A 15,322-nucleotide genomic window follows, 5' to 3' on the forward strand; every position below is an offset into this window, starting at 1 on the left:
GCCTATTAACTTCTTGTTCCATGATATCTAAGTTATCTCTGCTAATTTGTTCATCGCGCCATTTAATATGCATAAAGGAGCATAGAGTGTTTATTTCGAAATGCGAATGAAAACTCAAAGATTACTAAACCTAAATGCAAGATATATAACAAATGATAATTAATATCAAAGAAACTGACAATGAACTTACAAACTCATACATTGTTCTCCAAATGTGATTTTTTGGCCCAGTAATGGCCGAATGACAGTAATCAAACAAGATCTAACAGGCTAACTCTATCATGTAGAGAGTAAAAGCAACAACAACATGTCCTACTGCATGTTTCTCTTCAGGAAATATCTGCTTAAAATACATATGTTTGTAATATAAGATTTGTATTGTCTTTATAGTTACCAGCGATATTTAAATAATCAATGTGAAGAAAAAAAGTAAAACACCCATTAAGAAGTTGCGACGGATAAGGCTCATTCGAAGAGAAAAAAATGTGAATAGCAAGTAAATATAGGCCTACGTACTAGTATTTTGGCGGCATGTCTCGATGAGCTCAGTGATGTTTTCAACTGCGTCGATTCCTCCAATACCGCTGAAAAGGAAAAGATAGATACAGAAGAGTGGATGTCAAAACCCTTTCTCACTATATATATATATATATATATATTTGAATGAATTCGATGTAACCCTCATGAATTCTGATAAAATATAAATGCAGCAAAGAACCAAAAGAATATTCAAGGTTATAACTATAACCAGCACCAGATATTTCCTCTTTCATTTCCTTCACCAAAATGAAACTCTTGGTCGGTTTAAGTCCAGGAATCTTTACACATTTCCATTTCGTGGCATCTGGTAAAACGTCGTAATGTACCTAAAGACATAGAAAGTGTTAGCGAAATTGAATTATTACATTCAAAGCTTTCACATCATCATAAGATATCCTATGATGGATCTGGAACTCCCTGTAGTCTCATCGGGTGAGAGTCAGTGGACACAGATGGAATGTTTTAACTGGAATTTATAATGATTAAAACAGTTTTTTTAGGACTGCGAGGTTTATCACTTTATTAAATTACGTTATAAGAGAATTTTTGAATTATTGAACTATCATATCGAATTGATTTGTTTCTCCTTTCTACATATCTTTAAATCTTATATGAACAAGGTGAGACGTACTCACTCTAATCCAATGTTCTAATGCATTATGGTCGGATATCATAGGTATTTGAAAAAGTGTAACTAGACTGAGATAATTAATTAGAACCTAATAAGCGCCAAATTAGCATCAATCAAAAGCTCTTTCCACTTTTTCCGTCTTTAATAAGTGTTTTCCTCTTTGATTGTTAGAAAAGACAACGGTTTGAGGGGCTGCAATTTGATGATTTTTAATTAAGTGTCTCGCTTGTAATTGGCTAACGAGGTGATTGTGCTTCGTGGTGAATGGGCGACTTATTAAAGTGTGGATTCATAGAAAATCACAAATATGGCAAATAGCGTATTACTAGAAACTGGTAAGCTAACAGATGGCCATCGTGCAAGTTTTAGTTCAACTACATATCGGGTGATTTATAAAAATACAAATAAAACAACCTCTATAGCATCTGGGATATGCGAGAGATTCGCCGGAAAAATAACGATGTTTTAATGCCGTCACAATATGAACCAACCCTGCCCAAGCAGACGACACCCCATAAAGAATGAACATAATTGCAATGCTTTTATTTCTCAAATTATAATGAGTTTAGTGTATATAAATGTGATAGAATTTTACATCATTCAAAAAGGGATATGACCCCTATTCTGAAAACTAAATTCTTTTGTTTGTAAATACACAGGATAGGGGTTAATGAACAATCAAAGAAACCACACTTTCAAATTAAAAAACCTCCGGAATGATAGCATGGACGTCATTTGTTCCCTCTTGAAACGCCGAACATGCCGCGGTGTATGCAGCTGAAAATACAATGGCGTCCTATTTTGTTTACAAGCGACAGATTCCTTCTCCTACTTTTTTCCTTGCATTTTTCATCCAAATAATACCATGCACGGGGTTTAGAGTGAGGCAATAGATTAAAAATTTCGCCTGAGGGTATTGAAGTAAGAGAAATAACTGAAGAAAAGATGACAAAACAGGCAGTGAAATTGTGTGAGATGTCATGGGACATCGTCTGCTTGTGCACATCATGTTCAACATGTGACGTCATATCTCAGCAGCGACCGGAGAGCTTTTCAGGTGCTATGTCGGGGCTGTATCAAAGCGTTTTGTAATTGTTAATAATCATTACTTTGAATGTTGTCTAAGCATTGGCTTTGATAACCTTGGCCAATCAAAGGGTCACCTTTGCAATAATGACATTAAAGTTAGTTTTTTAAATCAATGAATCTTCTCTTTAAGGGGTTAAATTGCCCCTCAGTCAGAAAAGGGTGTAAGACTATCTGAGGCTTTACGTCTTATCACCAAATGTTACCTACATCATAACCACGCACGTATTCACACGTTGAATAGTGGAAACATCGGAATATAGACATATTGATGGGAACCCTTTGTTGCTTGAAGGCTATTAATCCTTTGTTCGTTAACATCGGAAAAATCACACAGCAACAAAAGAAAATACTAAAAAAGCAAACAACGTGTGTTTTTCAATGTCGCTTACAAAGTGAGTACATCTTCTTGTTCATGTCCACATTTCAATCAAAATTCCTTCTCGACATTGCGCTTTCATTACCCTCAAAACAAACAACTAAGTTTAAAGGCATTAATACATTAATAGTGATGAAGTGATGCGCGTGGTATGTTATACACGCTCTTTAAAGACCGGTGTGTAGCCCCAGTACTGAATGTGTTGACTTCCCTCGACACCATTATGTATTCTCTTCTCTACACGTGCCTTGCACCATACCCACAAACCAATCGCAACACACTCCTTTAATTAGTTGCCCAATCACTAACAAGCACATTTTCGTTCACCAATCACAAGCAAGACACTTCATAAAAAATGGTCAAAATTGCAGCTCTCAAAACTTCCTCATTTCTGAAAATGAAAGAGGAATAAAGCTAAATATAGATGGAAAAGGTCAAAGAAGCTATTAATCAATGATAGTAAGTCAATGAATAGTTCACTTATGCGATAATTAGGTGCCAATTAATTATCCATGTCTAGTTAGACCATTTTAACTACTTGATATATTTCAGCGAAATGCATGACAACATTGGAGTAGCGACTACGGGGTGAAGGGGGGGGGGGGTTAATGCCCCTCAGTCAGAATTAGGGTGTAAGACTTTCTGGGTTAAATTGCCCCTCAGTCAGAAAAGGGTGTAATACTTTCTGAGGCTTTACGCTATATCTTCCGAATGGAACCAATATCATAACCATGCACGTATTCACACGTTGAATAGTGGAAACATCCGAATATAGACATATTGATGGGAACCCTTTGTTGCTTGGAGGCTATCAATCCTTTGTGCGTTACCATCGGAAGAATCACACAGCAAAAAAAAAAGAAAATACTAAAAAAGCAAACAACGTGTGTTTTACAATGTCGCTTACAAATTGAGTACTCCTTCTTGTTCATGTCCACATTTCAATCAAAATTTCTTCTCGACATTAGGCTTTCATTACCCTCAAAACAAACAACTAAGTTTAAAGGCATTAATACATTGATAGTGATGAAGTGATACGCGTGGTATGTTATACACGCTCTTTAAAGACCGGTGAGCAGCCCAAGTACTGAATGTGGTGACTTCCCTCGACACCATTATGTATTCTCTTCTCTACACGTGCCTTGCACCACACCCATAAACCAATCGCAACACACTCCTTTAATTAGTTGCCCAACCACTAACAAGCACATTTTCGTTCACCAATCACAAGCAAGACACTTCATAAAAAATGGTCAAATTGCAGCTCTCAAAACTTCCTCATTTCTGAAAATGAAAGAGGAATAAGGCTAAATATAGATGGAAAAGGTCAAAGAAGCTATTAATCAGGGATAGTAGTTCACGAATAGTTCACTTATGCGATAATTAGGTGCCAATTAATTATCAATGTATAGTTAGACCATTTTAACTACTTGATATATTTCAGCGTAATGTATGACAACATTGGAGTAGCGAGTACATCTCACCTAGTTAAATAGGATTGCAAGATAATGTAGAAAGGAGAAACAAGCCAATGCTACTTAGTATTTGAAAAATACTGGAAATGAAACATATTTATGTGAGCCAAGTTGACTAACGACACCTAACACCACAGTTAGAGAAATACCTTTATTTAATTTAATAATATCTATATTTTTTGCTTCAGTGCGCTCATAGCGATTGCTTCAAAAGCCATCATAACGATAGTGCTTGAAATGTAAAAAGGTGAGATACGATAATTCAATAACTCAACATTTATTATCAATTTTATGACATCACTCTCATTAAATAGGATTATAAATTGGAAATACCTTTAATTTTCTTGTTCTGTTTTTCCTCATTCTTTTAAAATTGATTTGTTGTGTTTCAAAAATATATCTCGACAAATTTCAAGACATTCAAGATTTAAAAAAAAACACAATAAAAGACACAATTAGATATGTTATGGAGCAATTTAGGAAAGCAAATATTTTGTACACGTATGTATGCAAAATGTCACTTTTCGTTCATTTTTTTTCGCCCGACTTGTAACTATGACATAATTTTTCTTTGTATCTTAATTATTTCTCATTCTCAAATGCTTTTTGACCACTAAGGACCGACTTATCAATGTGTTTGCTTTGTGTGTTCGTGTGTGTGTTCGCGCGCGTGTGTATGTGAGTATTTATGTGCTCTTTATTCTGTAGCTTAGTATTTCCATCCCTTGTTTATGCGCTACATTTTATTATTTATTCACCTTGCCATATAGTTTATGTAGCCTATGCATTTTGTTCACTATAGGGAGGAAAGGGGGGGGGGGGGTTAAGTGCCCCTCAGTCAGAAAAGGATGAAAAACTATCTAAGGCTTTACGTCATGAAACCAATTTAATAACCACGCACGTATTCACACGTTGAATAATTGAAAACACCCTAATATTGACATCTAGATGGGAACCCTTTGTTGCTTGAAGGCTATCAATCCTTTGTGCGTTGCCATCGGAAGAATCACACAGCAACAAAAAGAAAATACAAAAAAAGCAAACAACGTGTGTTTTTCAATGTCGCTTACAAATTGAGTACACCTTCTTGTTCATGTCCACATTTCAATCAAAATTTCTTCTCGACATTACGCTTTCATTACTTCCAAAACAAACATTTAAGTTTAAAGGCATTAATACATTGATAGTGATGAAGTGATACGTGTGGCATGATATACAGTGCGTCCCAGAAAAAAACGAAACCGAGAATTATCGATGTTTTACCATAACTTAATCACAGTTATAATTGATAAATGGCATATATATGTAAAGCTTAGATCCCCCTCTTTCATTTGATACAACTCATATTTCACGCATTAGTGATTAAAATCAATTTGAAGAAAATTGAGCTAGGAATAACAAAGTTCTGTTTGTTTAAAGTAGTACTTGCATTTCCATAATTTTATCAAACGAATTCGTTTTCACTGGCTGCCCGCCGTAGCAACAAACGAAATTAACAAAAGACTTAACTCCGTTTCGTTGACAATCATCCGTAGACGAAAGACTTCATGCATGGCTGATTGTCAACGAAACGGAGTTAAGTCTTTTGTCAATTTTGATTGAGGTGTCATATGAAAGAGTAGAAATTCAACTTTCTAGAAACGTGATTTTCTCTTTAAAAATTCAGATACCGTCCGCCAAATGACTTTTCGGTTTCCTCTCTTCAAATTTATTTTAATCACTCATGCGTGAAAAAAGAGGATCTAAGCTTTCCAAATATGTGTTATTTATTAATCATACATTTTTACTAAGTTATGATAAAACATCTATAATTCTCGGTTTCGTTTTTTCTGGTTCGCACTGTAGACGCTCTTCAAAGACCGGTGTGTAGCCCCAGTACTGAATATATTGACTTCCCTCGACACCATTATGTATTCTCTTCTCTACACGTGCCTTGCACCACACCCATAGACCAATCGCAACACACTCCTTTAATTAGTTGCACAATCACTAACAAGTACATGTTCGTTCACCAATCACAAGCAAGACACTTCATCACAAATCGTTAAATTGGAACCCCTCAAAAAAATTCTGACATTCAAAGAGGAAATGATTTAGGCCTAAAAAGGTCGTAGAAGGTTTTAATAATACTAGTTACCCATGAAGAATTCATTTATGAGCTATTTTTGACTCTTGAATGACTCACTTATTTGGGGCTAATTAATTGCTAATTAATTATCATTGTCTTGATAGACTAATATAGTTATTATTATGTCATATGTAATGATAAAGTAGCAAATTACCTGTTGTATACATCTTCCTGCTAACTGCACACCGAGTACAGTACACCCCCCCCCCAAAAAAAAAATGTACTGAATGACATTATCTAGTAAATCATAGTAAACTGCCTTTTTTCACCACAGCCAATGAGTTCCATCCCATGAATTAACGTACAAGTGTAACTAATTTAGGGAAAAACTTACATTGCACATGAATTCATAATTGCCTCTTTTGCCTTAATTAAGGCTTTGTAGTGAAACAATAGGCTACGCTTTACGAAGCCTGCCACGTTTACCACAGATGTGATTTAAAACTATGATTTTAGAATTAACAGTTTTTCATGAAAAGCTGGAATTTCGACATTAGACAGATTATACGTACTTTTTGATAATGATTAATCAATAAAAACAAGCAATATTTTTAAGGGCCGCTACATTATTCAACCAAGACAATGAATCCTTCCGTGGGCCGTATTTATGATTGAATAAAGAAAATGGACACTAAGCATTGTGATGGGAGCTGTAGGTGCTTGTAGTGTATAATCTATTATTCCCACCTGTGGTCAATTAGTTCAACACATCATATAGCCTATGTTTTAATATTTAGTCAGTAAATCACACGAGTGTTCACGCATTTCCTATTGGGTTGCGATGAATAGTTTTAGGGCTCCCTGGCCCCCTCAGGATTCCCGAAAATGATATGATATTGAATTAAAAAGTAGCTAAAGTTTAAATAATTACACATCTAGGTAGCGGGGCTAGGTAGAAAGAAAAATTATCTAATAATTTGATGCTCCTCAATTACTTATGTGGGAGCTACCTTAAAAAGTTTTTTTTATGAATATGGGCCCTGATCAAAACCCTATAAATAGAGTAATAGGCACCTGGTTGATAAAATTGGCTAACGAGCATTCCCTACGAGAGCACTTTTTCTTAATATGGAAAGGGTACTGCCGGGCACAACTATTTAGAGGTTCTCGCCAGAAAAAATGAAAAAGTGCTCATGGAAATCCCCAAACGATATTGCTATTGTGAGAGCCTCAGGATTTACTGTTTGAAAAATTATTTTTCTTACAGAGTACAAAGGGATAATCTAACTTACTTGAAGACGAGTGTTGTGCAGTCTATTTTATCCGTGATTGCCATCGGTATGTCTGATTTGTCGGCGGTAGCTGAGTTGTTATCATCAATCCAAATAACATCATCATCGAAAGACCTTTGGCCATCTAGGAATTAATAAAAGGTAAACTTTGACATAATTCAAAAAACACTAGCTAAGATATTGTATTGCTCAAAGTAGTTAAAGCAAACAGATAATATAACGTAGCATTATCACAGAAAGCACAACATAAGTTATTACATACATCTCATAAAATGCAATTAGATCGAATACAACTACTCATTATTAAGAAGATGATATTTGTGCAGTTTTTATGGAGCAAATATCAACTTCGGTTTCTCTTTTATGGGAGGCTTGTTTTTACCACATCAGCTTCCCACCACCAACACCGATTCAACGGATCTATAATACATGTATGTATTGTGTTCCTGGCGATGAGGAAAATACCGGCTGAGCGTCCATCAAATGTTTGGCTCATTACGACACTGACTGTATTCCATATCAATTAGTAGGTAAACCCACATTCTTACACACACACACACACACACGTACCACACACACAACCACACACGCACACCCACACATATTCCAATATTGTTCGTCGGGTCAATGGAAAGAAAAAAATAGGCAAAATACGAAGAGAAAGAAGACGAACATAATCAAAGAATAGCACTTTATAAGTTCTATAACTAAAGCAATAATGAACATTTGACACATTATGTAAATTTTGTGGTTGTATTATGTATCATAGTATACAATATGGGGTGTCGAAACTGCACATACATAGTATACAATATGGGGTGTCGAAACTGCACATATACAATAGAAAGTGTATTGTTTCTAGTGGGAAATTCAATGAGGCATATATACCTGTGCCCATAAATATTATTTCTGTAACCTGTTTCTTTTTTTTTGAAATGATTGTCACAATAATGATTTATTTCTGATAGGTGAATAGTTAATAACAAGTCAGAACAAGGATGCAGTGATAAAGTACAGAGCGGGAAAGTAGCAAGGAGGTAAATAGGCGTAAAGAATGCGATTATAAGATAACATAAAGTAAAACCGATCAGGATAAGAAAGAAATAGAGAGAGAGAGAAAGAGAGAGAGAGAGAACGGGGGAATGAGAAAAATAAATTCGAAATATTGGAGTTAACAGATATGGAACGTGAAGAAGAGGAGAAGAGAAAAGGCGAGGGGTTGTAAAAGGATGGGGGAAACGGGATCTAGAAAGAGTGGGGGGGGGGGGGGGGGGTAGAGAGGGCTGGAGGGGAAGGTAGTAGATGTAGTTAAGGAAATGGGGAGAACATGGAATAAAATACCTGACATACCAGATAGGTGAGAGAAAGGAGAAAGAGAGAGAGAGAAATAATAGGGGGAAATGGGAAAAGAGGTGATCGAGAATTGGAATGGATCGAAGGAAAAATGGTACGCAAGGGAGGGCTGAGTGGGAGAGGGTGATAACATGGAATGTAGAGTGGGGACAGAGAGTGGAAGGGGCGAGGGGAGAAGGGCCGGAATACGGAGAAGAGATAGAAAAAGGGGCGAAGGTTGGAGCAGAGGAAATAAAGGGCAGATGAAGAGGAAAAGGAGAGAAGGAGGGGAATAGGTTTTGAGAGAGATATGCGAGTATGAGGGTAAGTTAGGAAAACATGGGGGACCAGAGTGGGGCGACGGGCGGGGACGAAGAAAAGAATGAGAAATAGGGAAAGAATGATCATTTAAATTATACTATGAATTAACAAAATTATAAATAGAGGATCAAGGAAAGTTTTCAGAGTTGTTTGTTTATCTCTTGTTTTGTATAATACTTATCCTATTCAAAATTTGTTTTAAGAAGCAGAATAATCGAGTATCTTTTTTCCAACAATTCGTCCCTGTTTTCACGAAGTGACGGTAGTGAATGAAAATCGTATACACTTTGCGTGCGGATTTTCCTCACTATCGCCACTTCGTGAAAACAGGAACGAATTATTGATACTGAAGTTTGATCTTGTTTAAAGAAAACGAATATGATAGAGATAATGAGATTTTAGAGCCCCTGTACAAAGTTTTTTTCTGTTATACAATAAACATAACAAGTCAGTTTTTGTTTACTGTTTTGATATTCAACATATTCAAATCAAATCGTCATTGTTCGTATTCATATTCTGTTATAAGAGGTGTATTCACATATACATCTAATATTGAAGGAGCAATTTTAAGCAGTCCTTTTCCTCATATTTTCTCTGTTTTTACCCTTTTCCTTCATTTTGCCCAACAAATTCTACTTGTTCCCCGTGCCCCCGTCCTTAACGCCCGTATCAACGCCATTGTGATATTGCCTGTGTACAAAGTAATTAACAGCGGGCTGAGCCGAGACATATGAGGGACCCAACAGGGTATTGGAAAACATCGGAAACAGTATCATCAATGTTTATCTTTTGATGTATATCTGCCAAATATGATTTTATCCATCTTATAGGAACATCACCAATGCTAATGGAATTATTTAACGTTTACAATTCTGAGAGTGATCTATGGTATCAAATGCACGACTTAAATCTAAAAGGAGTAAGATAGTAGTAACTTTTTGATGATCCATGGGCATATTTCATTCACTTATTGTAAATAATTGTATTTCAACAGTCAAAATTGACATTAGTTGTTGCTAGAAAGGTCCAAACACCATGGCTTGCCTTACCTAATTACATGTAATGTAAGCTGTTTGCATTCTGACTATTGAAATACAATTATTTATCACAGCAGCAAGGTTCGTAAATAAATCAACAGCATAACAATCTGAAAAACAATTGTTTGCAATCTACCACCTTTGTACTTCCAATTAATGAAATTACATAACAAATATCATACACTTTCAGGAAATGCTGGAAGCTAAAATTTAATTATCATGACAAATATAGCTTTATTTCGCTCTAACTGGAAACACACTTATCGACCCTTTTTTGTATGAAAGGGGTTTTATTTGTCATATCATGGCATATCCAATTTCTCCTTCAATCAATGTGATTGATGGGGTGGCACAGGTTATGAGGATAAATGGACGTAGATGGTTTGGACATGGAGGAATGCCAATGCCTCCATTTCCTATAACATCCCAGAGTACTGAAGAAGTACTTATCAATTGCACTCAGCACTCCAAATCCTTTGAACTTTCTGCGCTACCAAATGTCCAATCACTTTTGTTTAGTTAGTATACCGAGATACTGGCCAAAATTAGAGGGAAACAAATATGTACAAAAAAGCACCATTTCGGTTGAAATTGTTTATGTCAAACACTAAATAACTCAATAAAATTGTTATCAACTTGAAGGTATTTTAATTATCCATCTCTTGACACCAAATCCATGGTGATTAGAGGTTTTGCTTTAAAATATATCTTTATCTCTGTTTTTGTACATGGGCAAATAGTTTTAAAAAAATGCATTTCTCCGATTTTGATATAGCCTATGTAAAATAATTTTTTTTTGGATAAAATTTAATATTTCGAAAAAATTACCCCCAAAATATTATGTTTTTTACCTAATATTTTAATGTTAATTAATGCCAATTACATTGAAATATGTATCAAAATGAAGATAATTCAATTTTCTTCCATATGACACCACATTTATGGTGGTTCAAGGTTTCCTCAATTCATTATTAACATACTATTTGTCGTCAAAAGGACCGCTTATGCCTAGGTCACATATAAACCGGGCTCCGTACGATTTTCCCTATCCGGCGGCTTGCCGTGGATTTAGAGAAAGTACGGGAACCGTCCGATTTTCATTTGTACGGCATGTGTGGTCACATATTCTGCGGCGCCCGGGAGGAGCCCGGAGAAAATTGGTCAAGTGAAATACAAGGCGCCCGTAAAGGTGCTGACTGGGTGCCGGCGAGTGCCTGCCGGTAAACTTACGGGCTCCGTCCGATGAGTAGGTGTACTGATGGCTCCCGGAAGGTGCCCTTCCGGTGCCCGGCCGGGGTCTTCAAGGCGCCCGGCCGGGTGCCGTGCGGTTCACTGAACTACAGACTGAGTCAGAAAAAATGTCCCACTTTTTAAAAGTTGTATTGTTTGAAGTATGAATATTTAATCATGGGTTTCAAGATACATCTTGATAGAGTTATCCTCCCAGTACATTCAGGTACCATTTTTATTTGAATCTCTGAATATCAGACAATCTTTACTAGACTAGCTGCCAGATCGCACTTGCGCCAAGTTACTGGGTGAGGAATAAAACAGTGCATTGAACAAAGACAGTCAGACACGCGCAAACGCACACACACCCACACTCACACACCACCACACACACACTCACACACAACACACACGATGACAATTGTTTCATAATTACCCCTTTTCTGATTGAGCATTGATTTTTATCAAAATCGCTGAATGTTTAAGTGGCATAACCCTAAAAATCTTTCCCTTTTGTACACATTCACTACCACCATCATGTCATCATCATCATCATCATCATCATTTTCATCATCTTAATCTTCATCATCATCATCATCATCATCATCATCATCATTCTTATCATCATCATCATCATCATCATCATCATCATCATCATCATCATCATCATCATTATCATGAAGCAGAACATCCGCCAATACGCACCAAGAGGACATCGGCCACTCAACTGTTCGTACGATAAGAAGAATTCCCGACAAAAAGTAACAGTTTGGGTGGGCCTTGTCGGGAATGGAATGCTCATTTGTGTGCGTGTGCATGTGCATGTGCGTGTGTGTGCGTGCGTGTGTGTGCGTGTGTTTGTGTGTTTTTGTCTGTCTGGCTGATCGGATAATTGAAAAAAACTGGCTGTCTTTGTTCAAAACATTATTTTATTCCTCACCTAGCAACTTGGCGCAAGTGACACCTGGCAGTCTTGTAAAAATTGTTTGATGTTCAGTAATGCATGCAGAGATTTAAATGAAAATGGTACCTTAATGTACTGGGAGGATAAATCTATTAAGACATATCATGAAACTCATGATTAAATATTCATACTTTCATATTCAAAACAATACATCTTTTAAAAAGTGGGACATTTTTTCTGACTCACTATGTATGTGTCCTCTGGTATCCGCACCTGCTGTATTTAAGACTGCGTTGTACATTTCAAGATGCCGGCGTGAGGGACCCACACGGGCAATATTTATTTTAAATGGCCCCCGGACGGCAGACGCCTGTTGTTGTGCATATCACCCGGGGCTCTTGGGGGGGGGGGGGCGCGAGGGCACCGTAGGGTACACGTACGGAACACTTGAGCACCGCAAGGCGCCCGTAAAGATTTTTCATGAGAATTGACCCCCAAAATCGTGAGGGGCCGTCCCGGCACCGTCCGGAGACCGCATGGGACTAGTAAGGTGCCCTACGGGCCTTTTACGGGCTTTGTACGGCCTAACGGTCAGATGAAAACGCCGGGAGAATTGGGAGCAGCCAATTCAGCACCACGGCGCCCGTACGGCTTAAAAACTGTCCCGCCGCCCGTAGGAACTTTACGGCAACCGGCTGGACACCGGCGAAAATTCCCAAAATGTCTGTTTTTACTCGCCGTACGGGCCCCGGAGTATATATGTGAAAGCCCCATTATCGGGACGCCCCCTCCGATTTAGGGGTGTTCACTACAATGAAAAAAACAACATTATGTTATGTTATGTTAAGATCTTTAGAATAAATGAGGTTTGCTTAGTTTGTGTGGTTGTGACAGGAAACTTACGAACTAAGGATGATATTTGACGTTGGCCCTTGAACAGAGTAAAATTTCACAAAATTGTTTATTATTTGCAATTTTACTCATAGTAATATAATTTTTTTAATTTAGATTAAAGATAAAGATCAGTTCTGGTCATGCGATTGCATTGTGAAAGAAACGTTGTGGAATCGATCAGAAGAGGTTGATCATCTAGCATATAAGTATAGGTGTGTACTGCAAGGTTCTGGAATCATCAAAATGATAAGAAACTCGGCCCAGTCTTCGTAAAGTTGCAAGCACTTTACACAGAAAGATGTATATGGGACCACTCACACGTGCGCGCACGTGCGTATTATATATCACGTCCAAATAGATTTCAACTAATTTCAAATATATCAATAAGAAGGCGGTTTCTCGGCAAAATTTGTATCATCACGTATTAGTCGAAACATATTTTTTCACATGATTAGTAATAAGAGCTACTGTTTCATTTTTTGAGAGGGGTGCATTTCAAAAACTGGTTTTTATCTTTAAGTATTTTGGTACTTGCATCTCAATATTCATCGAATTGTTTGTGTTATTGTGCTGCGGGGTCACAATTTATTCGAACGGGTAAATTGAGTACAAGGCTTTAGTACTTTCTTTGAGATATATTCACTTGACCGTGTTCATAGCGTAAATGCATTTCATATTTCTTTGAATGTGAGCAAGCCTTGTGCTTTTTCGGAAAGTAGCGTTTCATCTTTTTTTCTGCCAATTTGTGTATCAGTGACTGTTTAATGTGTCATTTATGTTGTTGGATGATAATAAATAAAGTTGAAATAAAATTGAATTAATCACTAATAGGCGACAATGCAAATGATAGGAATGCAAAATACGAATGATTGGAATGCAGTGACGAGGGCGTCAATGCAATACATTTTCAGAACGCAGGTGAGGACAAGGCATTGAACATATGAAGGCTACAAAGGAATAAGAATAAATGAATTAAGAATGATCGTCTTTGCATGACAAGGGACATATCATTAAGCATGTTGATCATGAACAAAAATATCTTTTGCACTAAATGAGAGTAACGTCTGTGTATATTTAGAATTACTTCGTTTCAGTTTCGACTAATGTGCTTTTCCACATACATCAGTCACCTTATTAAAGAGAGCTGGACATGATGGTTTACGTTTCATCCCCCTCCCATGCACAAAACATCCAAAGAGATGTACTTACGAATTTGAGCAGATAGCTCTTTCAAGGCAGCTTCGTTGCTCCAGTCATGCCATCCACGGTTGTCTACTATAATCAGGTTGTCCGTCAATTTGACCGGCTCTCGCGTCATTGTATGTCCACCCATTGATTGTGAATTTGCAGTCGGTATGTAGCTATTCACCTTCTTTTGCTTTAAATGCTTCGTTGTATTTACGTAATTTATCAACGAGTTGATAAAGGACGACTTCCCTGCACCAGGAGATCCGACAAGCATACAGCAAAATGTAGTGTTCTCCATGATTATGAGATGATGAGGTTACAAGACCCCTACTCCTTGTCCGATCCTATCTTTAGTTGAAACGCGGCCCTATTACAAAGATTTTTTTGACGAAGTGAATACTATACGCGTTACACAAACTTATAAAAATGCGAACATCAGAACGGTGACTCCATGATCATAACGATATGCTTTTAAAATAGCTTCAAGTCACGCCTACGAAGTCATAATTTGCATACACAAAATTACTTTGACCCGCCCCTTTCCTAGGACTTCCCACATCTATTTGACGATATAATATGTCGCAGTGATCTGACGTGGTTGAGCTTCATTTTACGTCGTACAATGGCTGGAAAAAGCACGGTTGCAGTTTGTTCTTTAGCCCGATCTGACACCGATTTTAAATCCTTAATATCGGTTTTGGAAGAACAGTGTAGAGTATGCGTAAAGTACGTACAAATAACAAGTAGAATATTGGAAAGTGGACACGATTTCTCTCAATATGATGGTGTGATATTGATTCATTCAGTCTACCAGGGCAGAATGTCCTTAACAGACGTAAGAGATGCACGCTATGAAAAACTTCTCCTTCACTGGAAGAGTCTCCTCGGTAAGTACCCCACGATTAATCACGATGTTTTTTGAGCAAGGCAGTCATGGAAGTAGGT

The sequence above is a fragment of the Strongylocentrotus purpuratus genome, unplaced genomic scaffold (assembly GCF_000002235.5).
Source record: "Strongylocentrotus purpuratus isolate Spur 01 unplaced genomic scaffold, Spur_5.0 spur5_contig_812, whole genome shotgun sequence".
In the NCBI taxonomy this organism is placed as follows: Eukaryota; Metazoa; Echinodermata; class Echinoidea; order Camarodonta; family Strongylocentrotidae; genus Strongylocentrotus; species Strongylocentrotus purpuratus.